This window comes from Meles meles, chromosome 6 (genome assembly GCF_922984935.1).
Source record: "Meles meles chromosome 6, mMelMel3.1 paternal haplotype, whole genome shotgun sequence".
Classification (NCBI taxonomy): domain Eukaryota; kingdom Metazoa; phylum Chordata; class Mammalia; order Carnivora; family Mustelidae; genus Meles; species Meles meles.
Window position 1 is genome coordinate 152,742,479 of NC_060071.1, and position 18,570 is coordinate 152,761,048.

General features: G+C 39.6%; 1 pseudogene; it reads right to left on the minus strand.

Moving 5' to 3' along the window:
- Nucleotides 1-11,391: 11,391 nt before the first annotated feature.
- The window catches only part of LOC123943707, a 55,783-nt pseudogene continuing 48,604 nt past the window's right edge, over nt 11,392-18,570 (minus strand).

Genomic DNA, 18,570 nt, shown 5'->3' on the forward strand with positions numbered 1-18,570 from the left:
GAGGGAGCCACCAGAAGTGACCCCTTGAAAGTAATACTCCAATAACAAAGTGTCCTGTGAGGGTCCCCTGGGTGGCTCAATTGTTAAGCATTTGCCCTCAGCTCAGGTCATGATCCCAAGGTCCTGGGATCAAGCCCCACATGGAGCCCCGCATTGGGCTTCCTGCTCAGTGGGAAGCCTGCTTCTCCCTCTCCTACTCCCCCTGCTTGTGTTCCCCTCTCTCGCTGAGTCTCTTTCTGTCAAATAAATAAAATATTAAAAAAAAGAAATTGTCCTGTGACTGGGGTGCAGTAAACTTGGAGATTGGTTAAAAGCACTAAAAAGGAGCAAAAGGTCTGAATGGGCTCAGAATAATATCAGAGGATAAACCAAAGGGAGAGGGAGCCACCAGAAGTGACCCTTTGAAAGTAATACCCCAATAAGAAAGTGTCCTGTGATTGGGGTGCAGCAAACTTGGAGATTGGTTAAAAGCACTAAAAAGGAGCAAAAGGTCTGAACGGGCATCTGGTGGAATCTGGCGGTCATGGTCCCAGTGACGGCTGGCCATCACCTATGCCAGAGAGAGTCTGGTGGGGCCTCCAATGTGTGGTCCTTGAGCCCGTGGCTTTCTGCTCCTTATACCATTGCTCCAGCTGGGTGCACTCCTGCCCATGCCTGGGAGAACCTCGGGAGAACTCCGGTCAGGATCCCTCCACCCACAGCCTTCCATGACCTATGCCTCTGCTGGGTGTAAGAGTACCTGATGTGGGTGTGGTCCCCAGACAGCAGTCCTGGCACTGGCAGTCGTCTGGGTTTGGACTCGCCCAGACTAATATTGCTCCCACTTTTAGTGGCACAGGGTGGGGGCAGAGATAAGCAGTTCAATAACTAACTAGCGACCACTGAGACTGTAGCTGGGGTTGTGCATTGCCTGTGGGAGGATGCAGTTTTGTGCAGTTTGAAGAGGCAGAGTCTGTGTGTTCTGGACCACACAAAGCAGAGCAGACTGAAGCTTCTCTCTGAGGCGGAATTCTGGATGCTGTCAGTGTAATTTCCACTAATCCCCCCAAAAGACAAAATAGCTGCTCAAGAACAAAAACCTCCAGAGAACAAAAGCCTGAGAAACTGGTTTCCACAGAGCCAAGCTCCTTGATAGGGGGCAGTACGACTCAGCCCAAGCAGGACTGACTGAAAAACAGTGCAGCAGCACCCTCCCCCAGAAGACAAGACTAAAGAACAAGAAGACAACCACCATAGTGTTCCCATAAAACTGTAAAACCCCAACATCAGGGGAAAACAATATATTAAGTTCCCGGTATTGCCTCTCAAATATATATATTTCATAGATACAACTTTTCTTTCTTTCTTTAATTTCTTTTATTCTATCATCTATCTATCTATCTATTTATCTTTCTTTCTTTTTTAGAATTTATTCTCATGATTCTTGTTCTTTTAATTTTTCACCCTACTTGCCATTAAAATAGAGGTTTAATATAACATAATCCATAATAACTTTTTAACTTTAACATTTCATACATATACATGTGTTTCTTTTTCTTTCCTTTTCTTTTTTATACATATAGATATAAGGTTCAAGGTAATCCTTTTATGCTACTCAATACTACCACTATATATATACATGTTTTAATTTACCTGTATCTCTGGAAAGTTGAGTCCTTAAACAGAGATAACAGTATTCACACAGGGAAAACCAAAATAAATTTCCTCACCCACATGGAGGGTTTAAAACCACCTTCCCAAGTTATTCTCCTGTTAGTGTTTCTGTGTATTTGTTTTTTATTTTTGTACTATATAAATCTATTCTTGGGTTTCATTTTGTCTTGCTTTTTCTTTTTTCCCCCATCTTTTATTTTTTTGCTTTTATTTTATTTTTTCATTTATGTACCTTATAAATCTTCTTTGGTTCATTTTGGCAGGTTTTCTCTTTTTTCCCTCTTTCTCTTTTTTTATTTCTTTTTAGTACTGACTTACCATTACTCTGAAACTTTCCAGATTGCACCTTATCTAGATTTATAGATCCCCCTCAACCACCCATCACCAAAATGATGAGGAGGAACACCCAATAGAATAAAAATTCAGAAACCATGCCCTCTTCCACAGAACTATTGGATATGGACATAAACAGTATGTCAGAAAGAGAATTCAGGATAACAATTATCCAGGCAATGGCTAGGTTGGAGAAGACCATTAGTGGCAGCATAGAAACTCTAAGTGCAGAAGTGAGGGCTAATCTGGCAATACTAAAAAGGCTACGAATGAGATCCAATACTCTAACAGCTAGCATAAATGAAGCAGAAGATTGAATTAGTGATCTAGAAGAAAAATTGATAGAGAAGAAGGATCAGGAGGAGGCCTGGGACAAAAGCTTAGAAGCCATGAAAACAGAATTAGGGAAATAAATGATGCCATGAAATATTCCAACATCAGAATTATTGGAATCCCTGAGGGAGTGGAGAAAGAGAGAAGACTAGAACATATATGGTCGAACAAATTCTGGATTAAAATTTCCCTGACTTAGGGAATGGAACAAGTTTTTATGTCCTAGAGGCAGAAAGGATATCCCCAACATAAACAAGTCTAGAAAGACCTACAGATACTTAACTGTGAGATATGCAAATCATAATATTTGACAGAAGGTCTTAAGGGCAGCAACGGGGAAGAAATTCCTTACATAGAGAGGAAGGCCCATCAGAATAATGTCAGACATGCCCACAGAAACCTGGAAAGCCAGAAAGGCCTGGCAAGACATATTCAGGGTACCAAATGGGAAGAACATGCATCCAAGAATACTTTAAACAGCAAAGCTGACATTCAAAAGCAACATGGGGGGTTAGGGGGATAGGAGAAGAATAAATGAAACAAGATGGGATTGGGAGGGAGACAAACCATAAATGACTCTTAATCTCACAAAACAAACTGGGGGTTGCTGGGAAGAGGTGGGGTTGGGAGAGGGGGAGGGGGTTATGGACATTGGGGAGGGTATGTGCTATCGTGAGTGCTGTGGAGTGTGTAAACCTGGCGATTCACAGACCTGTTCCCCTGGGGATAAAAACACATTATAGGTTTATAAAAAAAAATTGGAAGGGGAGGCGAACCATAAGAGGCTATAGACTCTGAAAAACAACCTGAGGGTTTTGAAGGGTCAGGGGTGGGAGGTTGGGGGAACAGGTGGTGGGTAATAGGGAGGGCACATATTGCATGGAGCACTGGCTGTTGTGCAAAAACAATGAATACTGTTACGCTGAAAAAATAAATAAATTTTTAAAAATGTATGGAGAGATAAAGATCTTCCAATACTGGCAAGGTTTAAAAGAGTACATGACCACCAAGATGGCACTACTAGAAATACAAAGGGGTGTTCTATAAAAGAAGAAAGAACCCAAGAGTGATATAGACCAGAAATTTACAGAGAAAATATAGAAACAAGGACTTCTCAGACAACATGATGTAAATAAAAGTGTATCTTTCAATAATCATTCCCAATGTGAAAGGCCTAAATGCTCCCAGAAAATGGCACAGAGTTGTAGACTGTATAAAGTAACAGGACCTGTCCATATGCTGTCTATAAGACACTCAATTAGAACCTAGAGATACATCCAGACTGAAAATGAAGGGGTAGAGAAGTTTTTTTTCATGACAATGGGCCTCAAAAGAAGGCTGGGGTAGCAATTCTCATATCAGATAAATTAGATTTTAAACTAAAGACTGTAGTCAGAGACACAGAAGGACACTACATCATACTTAAAGGGTCTATCCACCAAGAAGATCTAACAATTGTAAATATTTATGCCCACAATATGGGAGCAGACAATTACATAAGCCACCTGTTAATAAAAGTAAAGAGTCATATTGATATGAATACATTGATTGTATGGTATCTTATCATGCCACTGTCAGTAAAAGATCATCCAAGCAAGAAATCAATAAAAAAACAAGAGCTTTGAACGAAACATTGGACCATATGGACCTCTTAGATATATACAGAACATTCCATCCTTAAACGATAGAATACTCATTCTCCTTGAGCACACATGGAACATTCTCCAGAATAAACCATGTACTGTGTCACAATTCAGGACTCAACCAATACCAAAAGACTGATATTATTCCTTGCATATTCTCACACCTCAATGCCTTGAAACTAGAGCTCAACCACAAGAAAAAAGTTTGGAAGGAATTGAAACACTTGGGAGCTAAAGACCATGAAGCTCAAGAATGTTTGTATTGTCCAGGAAATCAAAGAAGAATTTAAATAATTCATAGAAAGCAATGAGAATGAAGACACATCTGTCACAAACCTATGGGATACAGCAAAGGCTGTCCTAAGGGGGAAATATATAGCCATCCAAGCCTCCCTCAAAAAAAATTGAAAAATCCAGAATACACCCACTCTCTCTATGCCTTAAGGAAATGGAGAATCAACAAGTTACTTCAACTCCACACACAAGAAGGGAAATAATTAAGAGTAGATCAGAGATCAATAAGATAGAAACTAGAGATACAGTAGAACCCATCAACAAAACTAGAAGCTGGTTTTTTGAAAAAAAAAATAATAAGATCAATAAACCGCTGGCCAAATTAATCCAAAAGAAGAGAAAGAAGACCCAATGTAACAAAATTATGAATGAAAAGGGAGAGATCACGACAAACACCAAGGAAATAGAAACAATCATCAGAAATTATTATCAACAGTTATATAACAATAGGTTAAACAACCTAGATGAAATGGATGCATTCCTGGAAAACTATAAACTTCAAAACTTAATCAGGAAGAAATTGACAACCTGAATTGACTGATATCTAGTTATGAGATTGAAGAAGTTATCAAAGACCTCCCAACAAACAAGAACCCGGGACAGAACAGATTCCCTGGGAAATTCTACCAAACATTCAAAGAAGAATTAATACCTATTCTCCTGAAGCTGTTTCAAAAAAATGAAACAGAATGAAAATTATCAGACTCTTTCTATGAAACCAGTGTTTCCCTTTTACCCAAATCTGGAAAGACACTATCAAAAAAGACAATTTCAGACCAATACTCCTGTTGAATATGGGTGCCAAGATTCTCAACCAGATCCTAGATCATGGGATCCAACAGTATATTAAACAGATTATCCAACATGACGACGTAAGTGCCACTTCCTGACATCACACAGGAGACGAATGAAACACAAACAAGTCAGCTTCAAGAGAGATGGATCAAGAGACATCTGTAGAAAAGACTGCAACCCTGAACAACTCCTCCTCAGTCCCGTTTTTATTAGATATAGACAGTTATCAACAAAGGAGCCAAAGAAGGCTACACATTAATCATACGCCTTGTAGATTAACAAGAAGGAAGGCAAATATTTCTGATCAAGCAGTACACAGTTTATAGTTGAGCAATCATATTCAAAGTGATCATCTAATTAGGCACAGGTTCTCTCCAAGGAAGGGGAGATAATGGGAAAATGAATCAGGTGGCATTCCACCCTGAGCAAGCCTGGCATCCCCAACTGATCAGCTTCAAGGCCTTATATCATCCTCTCCCCCCAAGCCCTGTTACCAGTATGTTTTTCTTAAGGCTATATCTAAACATGCTCTGTAACTAATATAAATTCTCATGAGTTATATATTAAGTAATACATTGTTTTGAGAGAGAGTTTCAGGTAGGATTTATCCCTGGGATATAAGAATGGCTCAACATTCACAAATCAATCAACGTGATTGAACAAATCAATAAGCGAAGAGAGAAAAGACACACGGTCCTCTCAATTGATGCAAAAACACAATTTGACAAAATAGAGCATCCATTTCTAATTCATACTCTTCAAAGTATACAGATAGAGGAAATATTCCTGAACTTCATAAAATATATCTATGAAAAACTCACAGCAAATATCATCCTCAAGGGAGAAAAGCTGACAGCTTTCCCTTTTCAGATCAGGAACACAGCAAGGATGCCACTGTTGTTCAACTCACTACTAAAAGTCCTAGCATCGGCAATCAGAAAACAATAAGAAAAAAAAGGTATTCAAATCAGCAAAGAAGTCAAACTCTCTCTCTCCCTGGATGACATGATACTTAATGTGAAAAACGCAAAAGACTCCAGCCCCAAACACTAGAACCCATACAGCAATTCAGTAATTCAGTAGGATACAAAACTAATGAACTGAAATTAGTAACTGTCTTATACACTAACAATGAAAACAGAGAAAGGGAAATTCGAGAATCAATTCCAGTTACTAGAGCACCAAGAACCATAAGCTACCTGGGAATAAACCTAACCAAAGAGGTAAGGGATCTGTACTTGAAGAACTACAGAACACTCATAAGAGAAATTGAAGAAAACACAAAAAGTTGGAGAAACTTTCCATGCTCATGGATCAGAAGAATACACATTGTTAAAATGTCTATCCTGCCTAGAAAAATCTACACTTTCAATGCCATTCCATTCAAAATTCCAAGAGCATTTTTTAAATTTTTTTACCTTTTTAAAAAAATGTTTCTTTATTTATTTTTTCAGGGTAACATTAATTATTGTTTTTGCACCACACCCAGTGCTCCATGCAATACGTGACCTCCCTATTACCCACCACCTGGTTCCCCCAACCTCCCACCCCCTGCCCCTTCAAAGCCCTCAGGTTATTTTTCAAAGTCCATAGTCTCTCATGGTTCACCTCCCCTTCCAATTTCCCTCAACTTCCTTCTCCTCTCCATCTCCCAATGTCCTCCATGTCATTTGTTATGCTCCACAAATAAGTGAAACCATATGATACTTAACTCTCTCTGCTTGACTTATTTCACTCAGCATAATCTCTTCCAGTCCTGTCCATGTTGCTACAAAAGTTGGGTATTCATCCTTTCTGATGGAGGCATAATACTCCGTTGTGAATCTGTACCACATCTTCCTTATCCATTCATCCGTTGAAGGGCATCTTGGTTCTTTCCACAGTTTGGGGACCGTGGCCATTGCTTCCACGAGCATTTTTCAAAGTGCTGGAACAAACAGTCCTAAAATTTGTATGGAACCAGAAAAGACCCTGAATTTCTATGGAAATGTTGAAAAAGAAAAACAAAGCTGGGGGCATTATGTTGTCTGATTTGAAGTTTTCATAAAAAGTTGTGATCAACAAGACAGCATGGTACTGTCACAAAATCAGACACATAGACCAGTGGAACAGAGCCAAGAAATGCGCAGATATTTTTTTTCCAGATATGGGAAAGCCCAGATATGGATCCTCAACTCTCTTCTCAACTAATATTCAACAAAGCAGGAAAAATACCCAGTGGAAAAAAGACAGTCTCTTCAATAAATGGTCCTGCAAAAATTGGACAGCTATGTGTAGATGAATGAAACTTGACATTCACTTATATAATTCACATATAAACTTGAAATTGAAAAAGACCTCAACGTGAGGCAGGAATCTATCAAACTCCTAGAGGAGAACATAGGCAGTAACCTCTTTGACATCCGCCACAGCAACTTCTTCCAACATGTCTCCAAAGGCAAAGGAACTGGGAATGAAAATGAACTTTTGGAACTTCATCAAGATCAAAAGCTTCTCCACAGCAAGGAAAACAGCCAACAAAACAAAGAGGGATGCCACAGAATGGGAGAAGATATTCACAAAATACATTACGGAGAAAGAGCTGATATCCAAGATCTATAAAGAACTTAGCAAACTGAATACGCAAAGAACAGATAATCATGTCAAAAAATGGGCAGAAGACATGAAAATACACTTCTCCAAAGGAAACATACAATTGTCTGACAGACTCATAAAAATGTTCATCCTCACAAGTATCAGGGAGATTCAAATTAAAACCACATTAAGATACCACCTTGCACCAGTTAGAATGTTCAAAATAAACAAGAGAGTAAACAACGTGTGTTGGAGAGGATATGGAGAAAGGAGAACCCTCCTACACTTTGGTGGGAATACAAGTTGGTGCAGCCACTTTGGAAAACAGTGTGGAGATTCTTTAAGAAATTGAAAATAGGGCTTCCCTATGACTCTGCAATTGCACTACTGGGTATTTACCCCAGAGATACAGATGTAGTGAAAAGAAGGGCCTTCTGTACCCCAATGTTCATAGCAGCAATGGCCACGGTCGCCAAACTGTGGAAAGAGCCAAGAGGACCTTCAACGGAAGAATGCATAGGGAAGATGTGGTACATATACACGATGGAGTATGGCCTCCATCAGAGAGGATGAATACCCAACTTTTGTATCACCGTGGTTGTGACTGGAAGAGATTATGCTGAGTGAAATAAGTCAGGCAGAGAGAGTCAATTATCATAAGGTTTCACATATTTGTGGAGCATAACAAATAACATGAAGGACATGGGGAGATGGAGAGAAGGGAGTTGAGGGAAATTGGAGCGGGAGACAAACCATGAGAGACTATGGACTCTGAAAATGTATCTGAGCGTTTTGAAGGGGTGGGGGTTTAGAGGTTGGGTGAGCCTGGTGGTGGGTATTATACAGGGCACATATTGCATGGAATACTGGGTGTGGTAAATAAACAATGAATTCTGGTACACTTAAAAGAAATTATAAAAAATAAAAAAAACGTTAAAATCACTTGACAGGTTCTACCATAAGAATGCAATAAAGTTTGAATTTTTGTGATTAAAAAACACAATGATATATTACCTTATATGATTTAGAAAGACTAAAATTAACAAGATATGGAACAACAAATGTTGGAGAGGATTTGGAGAAAGGGGAAACCTCTTACGCTGTTGGTGGGAATGCAAGTTGATACAGTCACTTTGGAAAACAGTGTCTATGTTCTTCAAAAAGTTAAAAATAGAGGGGCACCTGGGTTGCTCAGTGGGTTAAAGCCTCTGCCTTCGGCCCAGGTCATGGTCCCAGGGTCCTGGGATTGAGCCCCGCTTAGGGCTCTCTGCTCAGCAGGGAGCCTGCTTCCCCTCCTCTCTCTCTGGCTGCCTCTCTGCCTACCTATGATCTCTGTCTGTCAAATAAATAAATAAAATCTTTAAAAAAAAGTTAAAAATAGAAATACCCTATGACTCAGCAATTGCACTACTGAGTATTTACCCCAAAGATACATATGTAGTGAAAAAAGAGGTACATGGACCCCAATAGTCATAGGATTAATGTTCACTGTAGTGAAACTGTGGAAGGAGCTGAGATGTTCTTCCACATATAAATGGTATGATAAAGAAGATGCGGTCCATATATACAATGGAATATTACTCAGCCATCAGAAAGGATGAATACCTACCCTTTCATTGACTTGAATGGAACCAGAGGATAGAGAAGTAGAATAAGTCAAGCAGAGAAAGATAACTATCCTATGGTTTCACTTCTATGTGGAACATAAGGAATAGTGAGGAGGACTACAGAGAAAGTCAATTATCATATGGTTTCACTTACTTGTGGAGAATAAGGAATAAATGAAGGACATTAGGAGAGGGAAAGGAAGAGTGAATTGGGGGAAATTGGACGGGGATATGAAGCCTGAGAGACTGTGGACTAGAGAAAAAAAATGAGGGTTTTGGAGTGGAGGGTGTGGAGGGATGAGTGAACCTTGTGGTGGGTATTAAGGAGGACACGTATTGCATGCAGCAGTGGGTGTGGTGCATAAGCAGTGAATCTTGGAACACTGAAAAATTAAAGAAAAGAAAAGAAATTAGAGAAAGAGACAAACCATGGGGCGCCTGGGTGGCTCAGTGGGTTAAGCCGCTGCCTTCAGCTCAGGTCATGATCTCAGGGTCCTGGGATCGAGTCCCACATCGGGCTCTCTGCTCAGCGGAGAGCCTGCTTCCCTTCCTCTCTCTCTGCCTGCCTCTCTTGTGATTTCTCTCTGTCAAATAAATAAATATTTTTTTTAAAAAAAAGAGACAAACCATGAGAGACTCTGGATTCTGGGAAACAAACAAGGGTTACAGAAGAGAGGGTGGTGGGGGATGGGTATTGTGTATTAAGGAGGGCAGGTGATGTGATGAGCACTGGGTGTTTTACACAACTAATGAATCTTTGAACACTACATCAAAAACTAATGATGTAGTATATGTTGGCTAAGTAAATATTAAAAGAGAATATAGACTTTTTTCACGTTTTTAAAAATTTTTTTAGTGCTCTAGAATTCATTGTTTATGCACCAAGGAAATAAGGGCTTTGAATGACACACTGGATCACTTAGAGTCCTTTATTATTTATATGGTACCTTTCTCTTTTATTTTGGTAAATTTAAGTGGATGGTTTTCAGGTGTATTGTGTTTTTCCCCCCAAAGTATCATGTGATGTGATGAGCACAGGGTTTTATACTGAACTGATGGAGCAATGAATATTATATCAAAAGTCAATGGTGTACTATACCTTGGCTAATTGAGTTAGGAAAAAAATATGCAGACCCAGGTTTCTTTTATCTGTTCTGTGTTTCTTAGTTTCTATATAATCTTTTTATGCTCTAATCTTGCTATTTCTTTCCTTCTGCTTTATTTAGGATTCAGCTGTTGCTCTTTCTCTAGCAGCTTTAGGTGTAATGTTGTTTATTTGATATTTTTCTTGCTTCTTGAGGTGCACCTGTATGGTGTGTGTTTCTGTCTTAGGACCACTTTGCTGCAGAGAACTTACAGGATGGTGACAGTGGTTTTCTACTCTTTTCTTAATTTTAATTTTATTTTTTTTTCAATGGAGGTTTTATACTCGTGTGTGTGTGTCTGTGTCTGTGTGTGTGTGTCTGTGAAATTCTGGCCTCTTGGAGGTTCTTGTGATCCACAATGAGTGCCACTGAGTTTCTTATGAAGGTTTTGTTGACTTACATAAAGATATTTGTAATTTACTGGTATTTCAGGACAAGAGTAAACTAATGTAACTTACCCCCCCTTTTTTTGGCATGTTAGTATATTTATCTTCCTGTTACAATTAAGTTTCTAAGTCAGAGGGTGAATATGTAAGCACAGAATAATGTCAAGGAGGCTCCCTTGGGGAAACTGCTCTATGGGGAGGAAACCCTAGACTCTGACAGGAAATATGCCATAACTGCCCTCTTCACCTGCTCCTGGGATTAAAGACAGAATTGGTGAGTAGTGTGCACCCTCTGTTTCTCTGATACCCTTGTAGTTTGAGGTTTGTGCCTGGCCTCACATTGATGTCCCCTCACTGTGTCCTTTGCACAGTAATACATGACCGTGTCCTCGGTTCTCAGGCTGTTCATCTGCAGATACAGCGTGTTCTTGCTGTTGTCTCTGGAGATGGTGAATTGGCCCTTCACAGAGCCTGTGTAGTATGTGCTACTTCCATCATTGCTAATATGTGCGACCCCCTGCAGCCCCTTCCCTGGAGCCTGATGGACCCAGTTCGTGTACTAGCTGCTGAAGGTGAATCCAAAGGCTGCACAGGAGTGTCTCAGGGACCCCTCCAGGCTTCACCAGGTTCACCCAGACTCTGCTAACTGCATCTCACACTGGGCACCTGCAGACACAAGACATCCTGGTCAGGAAACTGTCACAAATCCACGGTTTCCTTCACACATATCCACTCACATCCTTAACATCTCTTGCTCACCATGAATTACCTTTTAAAAGAGCAACAGGGAAAACCCAGCAAAGCGCAAACTCCATCCTCTTAGCGTAACCACTACGGATTGTCCTGTTGAAAGGATATGTCCTCATTCTTACTTCCTTTACTCGAGCTCCTCACTCTGCTCCTTGGCTACAATATCCTGCTATATTCATTGTATTCAGAGGTGAGCAGGAATCTTGAATAAGTCTCTATGATCTCTCAGGTGCCCTCAAACCACTGAGGTCTTTCCCTCCCGAGGGTATAATTTCATAGGTTCTATTGTATGGGAAATGTCCCCTCTCTCAGTAGGGTGAGGGCGAACTACTTGTCCTAGGAGGAGTAGTCCTAGAAACCATGTCTCTATATGTTTTCAACTATATTTGATGTGAATCACTAATGAAATTGCCATTGATCTGAGAATTGTGTTGAGCAGGTATTGGATTTTAGTCATTCTGACAAGTATGAGGGGACAACTTTCCATGGTTTTGATGTGTGCTTTCCCGAAGATGACTGATGTTTAGTGTCTTTTCATGTATGTGATAGCCATCTGGATGACTCCCTTCAATAAATGCTTATTTCTTTCTTCTGCCCATTTCTTAACTGCATTATTTGAATGTCAAAGGTTGTAAAAGTCTTTATAGATTATGGATATTCAACTTTACCAGATATGTCTTTTGCAAATAAATGACTCATATGTGGGATTTATGAAGGAAAACAGATGAACATAAGGGAAGTGTGTAAAGAAAAAAATTAGGGAGAGAAACAACCACAGGTGACTCTTAGTAATAGATAACAAACCGCAGGTTTACGGAAGGAGATGAATGAGGATTGGGGAGGTGGATGATGAGCATGAAAGAAGGCACAGGTTTTGATGAACACTGGGTGTTGTATGTAAAGTATGAGTCAGTGAATTATCCTCCAGAAACCAATATTACACTGTGTAGTGACTAATAAAATTTAAATTAAAAATAAATTAGAAAAAAACAGCAGGTCCTGGAAGACATGTATGGTGTCAGGCAGTGAGGACCAGGGGAACAACACATCGTAAACCTGCATCCTCAGGCTTGGGATTGTTCCATGCAGAGGAATGGGAGGTGCAAGGAAAGGCCAGCTGACACTTGTCCATGCTACCTGAGTATTCAGAAGCACTGATGTGAACAAGTCTGGCCCAGGACCTCAGGATGACCAACTTAGTCAGGATGTGGGATGCAAGGTGTTTGGACAGCTGCCAGTGAGGTGTGGGCACAGACGAGTTAGGAAATGCCAACACATATAGCATCACACAGAGAGTCATGAGTGTTCTAGTCAAGTAATGTCCACAACCAGTTAGGAATCAAATGGATAAATGCAAAAAGCTAAGTCTCATTACTCTAGATCCCAATGGTTATGACATTTGAGGCATAATTTCTCTCTTTTTTCAGAAAACATTAAAATTATTATGAACATTGGAAACCACTCACTAAATGTATGAACATAGATTTTCTGTTAGTTGTTAAAAATGCCTGCCTTTAATTGTTTTATTTTACAAAATAAACACACCCCATAATATGTAGAATCTTAAATTTTTGAAGTGTAAAATACAATGGTGACAAGCATATGCATCACATGATTTCACGCTGAAGCATATCCAACAGAGTCTCATTTCTTACATCACACCTGACGTGTGGACCAGCCCTTCCATGATCAGGGCCTCAGGACTGGACCTTAGTCTTACCCCTCATAGGATGTCATTGGCGCCTCTGCAAGAGCTTCCTGGTGCAACTGGTTTAACTGAGTAGATTTGAGATACATATAGTATGTTAATGTTTACCAGTTGTGTTGTTCTTGTCTTCTGTCACATAAAAAGGACATAAACAGAAGGCCAATTATATGAAAGTTAAATTAAAGCAAATGAATAGTCAAAGCAAAATTTAAAAATAGGCAATGGCCTCCCTAACCCTACAATGTATAAAACCTTAAAAATCTAAGGATTAGTTATGTCTCCCAGTATGAGTCACTTTATAGTAATAGGAATTCAGAAATTTGGATCTTGGTAGCTTGTTAACCATTCAGTTTCACAGAAGCAGTAATTAGTAAATCCCTGAATAATGTCAGCTTTGTTTAATGGAAAAATCCTTCTGTGGTATACTATGAAGTTCAGGAGGATGAACACCATTTTAGTTTGCAGTTATTTTTTAAGTTTTTACTTAAATTAGAGTTATTTTACATAGGGCTTATTTAACAAGACCCAACCCTACGTAACCCACCTCCACCTGCCACTCCTCTGGTAACTGTCAGTCTGTTATCTGTAGTTAAGAGTGTGTTTCTTGTTTTGTCTCGTTCTTTTCTCCCCTTTCCTCATTCATTTTTTTTCTTAAATTCAACATATTAGTGAAATTGTATGGCATTTGTCTTTCACTGAGTAATATACTTAGCATACGTCTCTCCAGCTCCATCCAAGTTATTGGAAATGTCAAGATTTCATTCTTTTTTATGAGTGAGTAACGTTCCACTCTATCTGCATATACCGCCGCTTCTTTACAGCTCATCAATGAGTGGATACATGGGATGTTTTCATAGCTTGGCTATTGTAAATAATGCTAATGTTAATATAGGGGTGTGAGGTTCTCTGTGATCTATCTTTTTGTGCTCTTTCAGTAGATATCCAGTCGTGTGATTGCTGGATCATAGTGTGATTCTACCTTTAAGTATTTGGGGAATCTACATCCTGTTTTCCAGAGTGGTTGCACCCTGCACACTCCACATCTCCTGACCAGGGAATTCTTCAGGGCCTCGGTTTTGAGGAACTGGTATCAGGTCTCATTTAGCAAGCCCAGCAGAGCACACCTACATAAAACTCCCACATTCTGGCTAAGGACTAAACACTGCCCACTGCAGCCAAGGAGGGGCTCTTTAGACAACTGGCCTGAAGGCGAGTTCTGCTAAAACAGAACAGCAGAGACCACATAGCACACACCAGAGATCTCTCTGAAGCACAAAGCCCTCGAGACTATCTGACCTCTTCTATGTAAAGCTATTACTTTCAGGAGGGAACATAACTGACTTTTTCAACACAGAGAAGAAGACAGAATCTTAGAGAAAATGACAAGATGGAGGATTTCAACCTCAATTTAGGTTTTCTTAGATCAGTCCCTTTGACCCTGCTGGGTGAAGGAGGACTTGTGTTCTGTCTCCTGGTCCAGTAGTTTCCATTTCCCAAAGAATCCTGTGCATCAAGAACACTGACATCCAGCCAAACCACTCACAGTGCAGCAATGTCTGCTGCACTGCGATACTGAGTGCTAGTGACAATATCCCTGCCATTCTCATCCTTTTGGACACTTCCAACTTCCTTTTTGAAGTGCTGTCTTATTGTCAACAACTGCTTTCATCTCTGTGTGACTTATTGGGTGATATTATGTGCATGGAACTCAGGTGGCAACAGTCACTTACTGCAAAATGATATACTAATTGAATAATATTCAATGGGCTTTCAACATTAAAACAGTAGTTGGGATCCTAGTGCCACTGGATAAGAGAAGGAAGGGGAAAAAGTTTAAACTATTCTGAAATACAAGAGCAGAGTGCCATTTTGAGCCTCTAATATATAAAGCAGTAGGTACTTATCACACCATCTTTGAAGCAATAAAATGTGGAAGTACTGAAAAAGGAAGACACATTTCCTGGTCCCCTTAGAACGTTGAGGTCACAGATAAGCCCATCCCCCTAGACTACAGAGAACCACAGACATGAGTGAGTCTATAGCCTTGCACAGAAGCCTTGGTTTTCTATAGGTGTGAGTGTGCTTCTAGGTGAGATTAGCATTGGGTCCCTGCCGTGTAACAGATTTCCTTTCCGAGTGGAGGGGAGTATCCTCCAGCCCACTGAGAACCTGAAGATAACAAAGGCATAAGGAGGAGGAGTCACCATTTTATTTCAATCTCATTGCCTGAACTGCTCATCTCCTCTTTTCCTTTCCTACTCTTGGATGGAGAAATATACCAAGGGATCTCCTGGTTCTCTGTCCAACAGACTGAGAATGATTTACTCCACTACCTCCTCCAGCTTGTAAAAGATGGAGTCTTGGACTTCTCGGGCTCTCTTATCATGGGATCTAATTACATGTTCTTTCATCAGGTGAAATTTCAGCTGGGAATGAATAATAGTTTTACATTCTGTACATGCTTTTTGATATATGGTATTGTCAGTCTTTTTGTATTATAGTGATTCTTAGAGGAGGTGTAGTGGTATCTTGTGAGGATGAACATCCTGATGTACACAATTACCTCCATCTGGAAGAATAGACCATTATGCTGATACAAGTTTTTGAAGAATTGCTAAGATTAGTGCTACCATCATGGACATACAGGATGTAGGGGTGGTAATGGTCACCCCATGCCCATTTCCATGTCCAGTTTGTGCTGCAAAATTTGTTAAGAGCTGTGGCCGAGAACTATAGGTAAATAACAGTCTTGGACGCTAAAAATTTGGAAGAAAGTTCCGCCATTCTTTGCAGATCATGATTCTTCTTCTGAGAAATAGCTGGAAGCCTGTTCCTGGATCATAGGAACTATATGTTCAAGCCTGAATCACTAGGTTGCCATGGACATTGAGCTCTCCATCTTGAAGTGGGTGTTATTTGAATGTCCAAGCCATAAAGTGGAGCATGTACAGTTAATACTCCATCAGCCAATGGATGAAATGATGGTGTCTGAAGAGATCCTGAAGACACATGCTAGTCACATGAAGTATTATCCACATGCCCATGATTTCCAGTCCTGCTATGCTGCTTTCTCTCTCCTAATTACATATATGTTCTCATGGGGAGAGTCATACAATAACCCCAGAGGGGAAGAAAAAGTTGAATATGGTTCATATTTGCTTCTGTGTGACATTCAGGCACCAGTTAAAGGTGGAACTTTCTGTCTTATCATGTTCTCCACCCCCTGAAGCACCTGAGTTTATACCAGAGAAATTCCCTCATGAAGACAGGATTGCGTCATTAATTCAGTGGCAACTTCTTGCAAATTTGAGGCAAAGGTGAATTCCTTCATGGTCATCCTGCCAAGTAATGGACTGGGACAGGCTCTAGTGGTAGCTAAGAATGAAGATAATATGTCATTGGTAAAATATCAAAGCAGCTATAAATACCAGTTTTCATTCATTTCTGAATGATGACCTTAATGAAGGTCTAAATGAAGACCTTAGCTATCATGCCTATTTCCTCCTTACTTTTTATAAATATATATGTGTTTTTGTGTTGTTCCCTGTCCTTTTTATTTGACATGTAACAGCAAATACAATTGGTTTATATCATTGTATGTAAGAATTCTTAACTACCCATTATAATATTTCAGTTGAAGGATATCAATGAGAAGAGAAAACACCACTGAAGAACTTCACCTCCTCTCCTGGGGAAGGTTTTACATGGTTTTGGTTGTATGCAGGATACTTGTATCATATATGGTGAAATTGTGACTGCGTTATTTTTTTTGTTTGCAGAATGAGTGTGATTAAGACAATGAATATAGATGTCCAGTTTATGGGAGGATAATGATCGATGGTTAACTCAATTTGTCAAAGTGATTGGGACATGGGTGAGTGGACTGAACATTGTTTCTCTGGGGCTTTGTGAATCTGTTTCTAGGAGATATTGATGATATTATCCATGGTCTCTATGTATGTTGGCATCATCCAATCCATTAGGTTCTGAATAGAATAAAAGGTTGAAGGAGGAGGTATTCCCTCATGTTTACTTCCTGTGTGCATGCTTGAGAAGGGACACTGGTCACCTCCTGCCCTTGGATGTAGTTACAACTTCGGGTCCCCAGGATCTCTGACTAGACCCCACTGAGAATCTGATGAGACTTTCATCCCTGGCCATCCTGGATCTCCACCTTGTGATAGTAGATCATGGGACTTCTCAGACTCTCCAGTGATGTATGCCAATGAGCTATGGGTTCTGTTCCTCAGGAGAACCATGATTAATGCATGGAGATTTTAGAATGTTCTTGTGGCTTTCCATATCTGCCAAAATGTGTCACATATATAAAGGCCTAACAATCAAAGTTCTATGAAGGATGTGTCTTGTGTGTTTGGGACAAGAGCTGGGTCAGGATAGTGAGGAGTCATGAGTTGATGAAGAAATTAACAGATCTCAGAAGGGAGAGAACCCTGGTCCTTGGACACTGATGGAAGAAACCTGCTTCTGTTCATCTTGGGGGCGATTCATAGAGCCTTGGAGAAGCGGAAGCGCAGATGAGAGTCTCAGGATGATGTCATCTTTTCAAAACACAGAGCAATCATGATTTTGTCAAAGGAACAGTTTAATGAATGAGTACATTTGAAATGAAAAATGAAAAATTAATCTATGTATGGTATATGTACATACTGAAGTCAGTTATGGATAAACCCAAAACCTGAGACTTTGTCCATTATTCAATTTTATTACTTATTAACTATCTATAGAAGAATTTTATTAAAACATTTAGAGTGTTTAATAATTTTATATAGTATTAAATATCTAATAATAACACTTCATTAGAATATTTAATAAATAGACTACCCTATGGATTTTTTAAACTATGAATTTATTTGTAGTTATATATTAAAATCCAATTGCTTTGTATGTAAAAATATCAATAAATATTCATAAACTCTGGAAGTATAAGAGGAAAGAGTTGCACATTATTATTTATTTGGAATATATATTTTTCATCTGTTATTTCTAGAGAACATATAAAATATGTTTTTTAAAATATTTTATTTATTTATTTCAGAGACAGAGATCACAAGTTAGAGATTGCAAGTAACAGAGAGCCAGGCAGAGAGTGGGGGAAACAGGCTCCCTGCCAAGCAGAGATCTGGATGTGGGGCTCAATCCCAGGACCCTAAGATCATGACCTGAGCCAAAGGCAGAGGCTTTAACCCACTGAGCCACCCAGGTGCCCCTAAAATATATTTTAGTGTAATAATTGTTTCACCATGAAACTCAATGATTATAACATCCAATACTAATAAAATTTCTGAACCTGTAAAAATCCAGACCCCAAGTCCAGTACATAATTTTCTA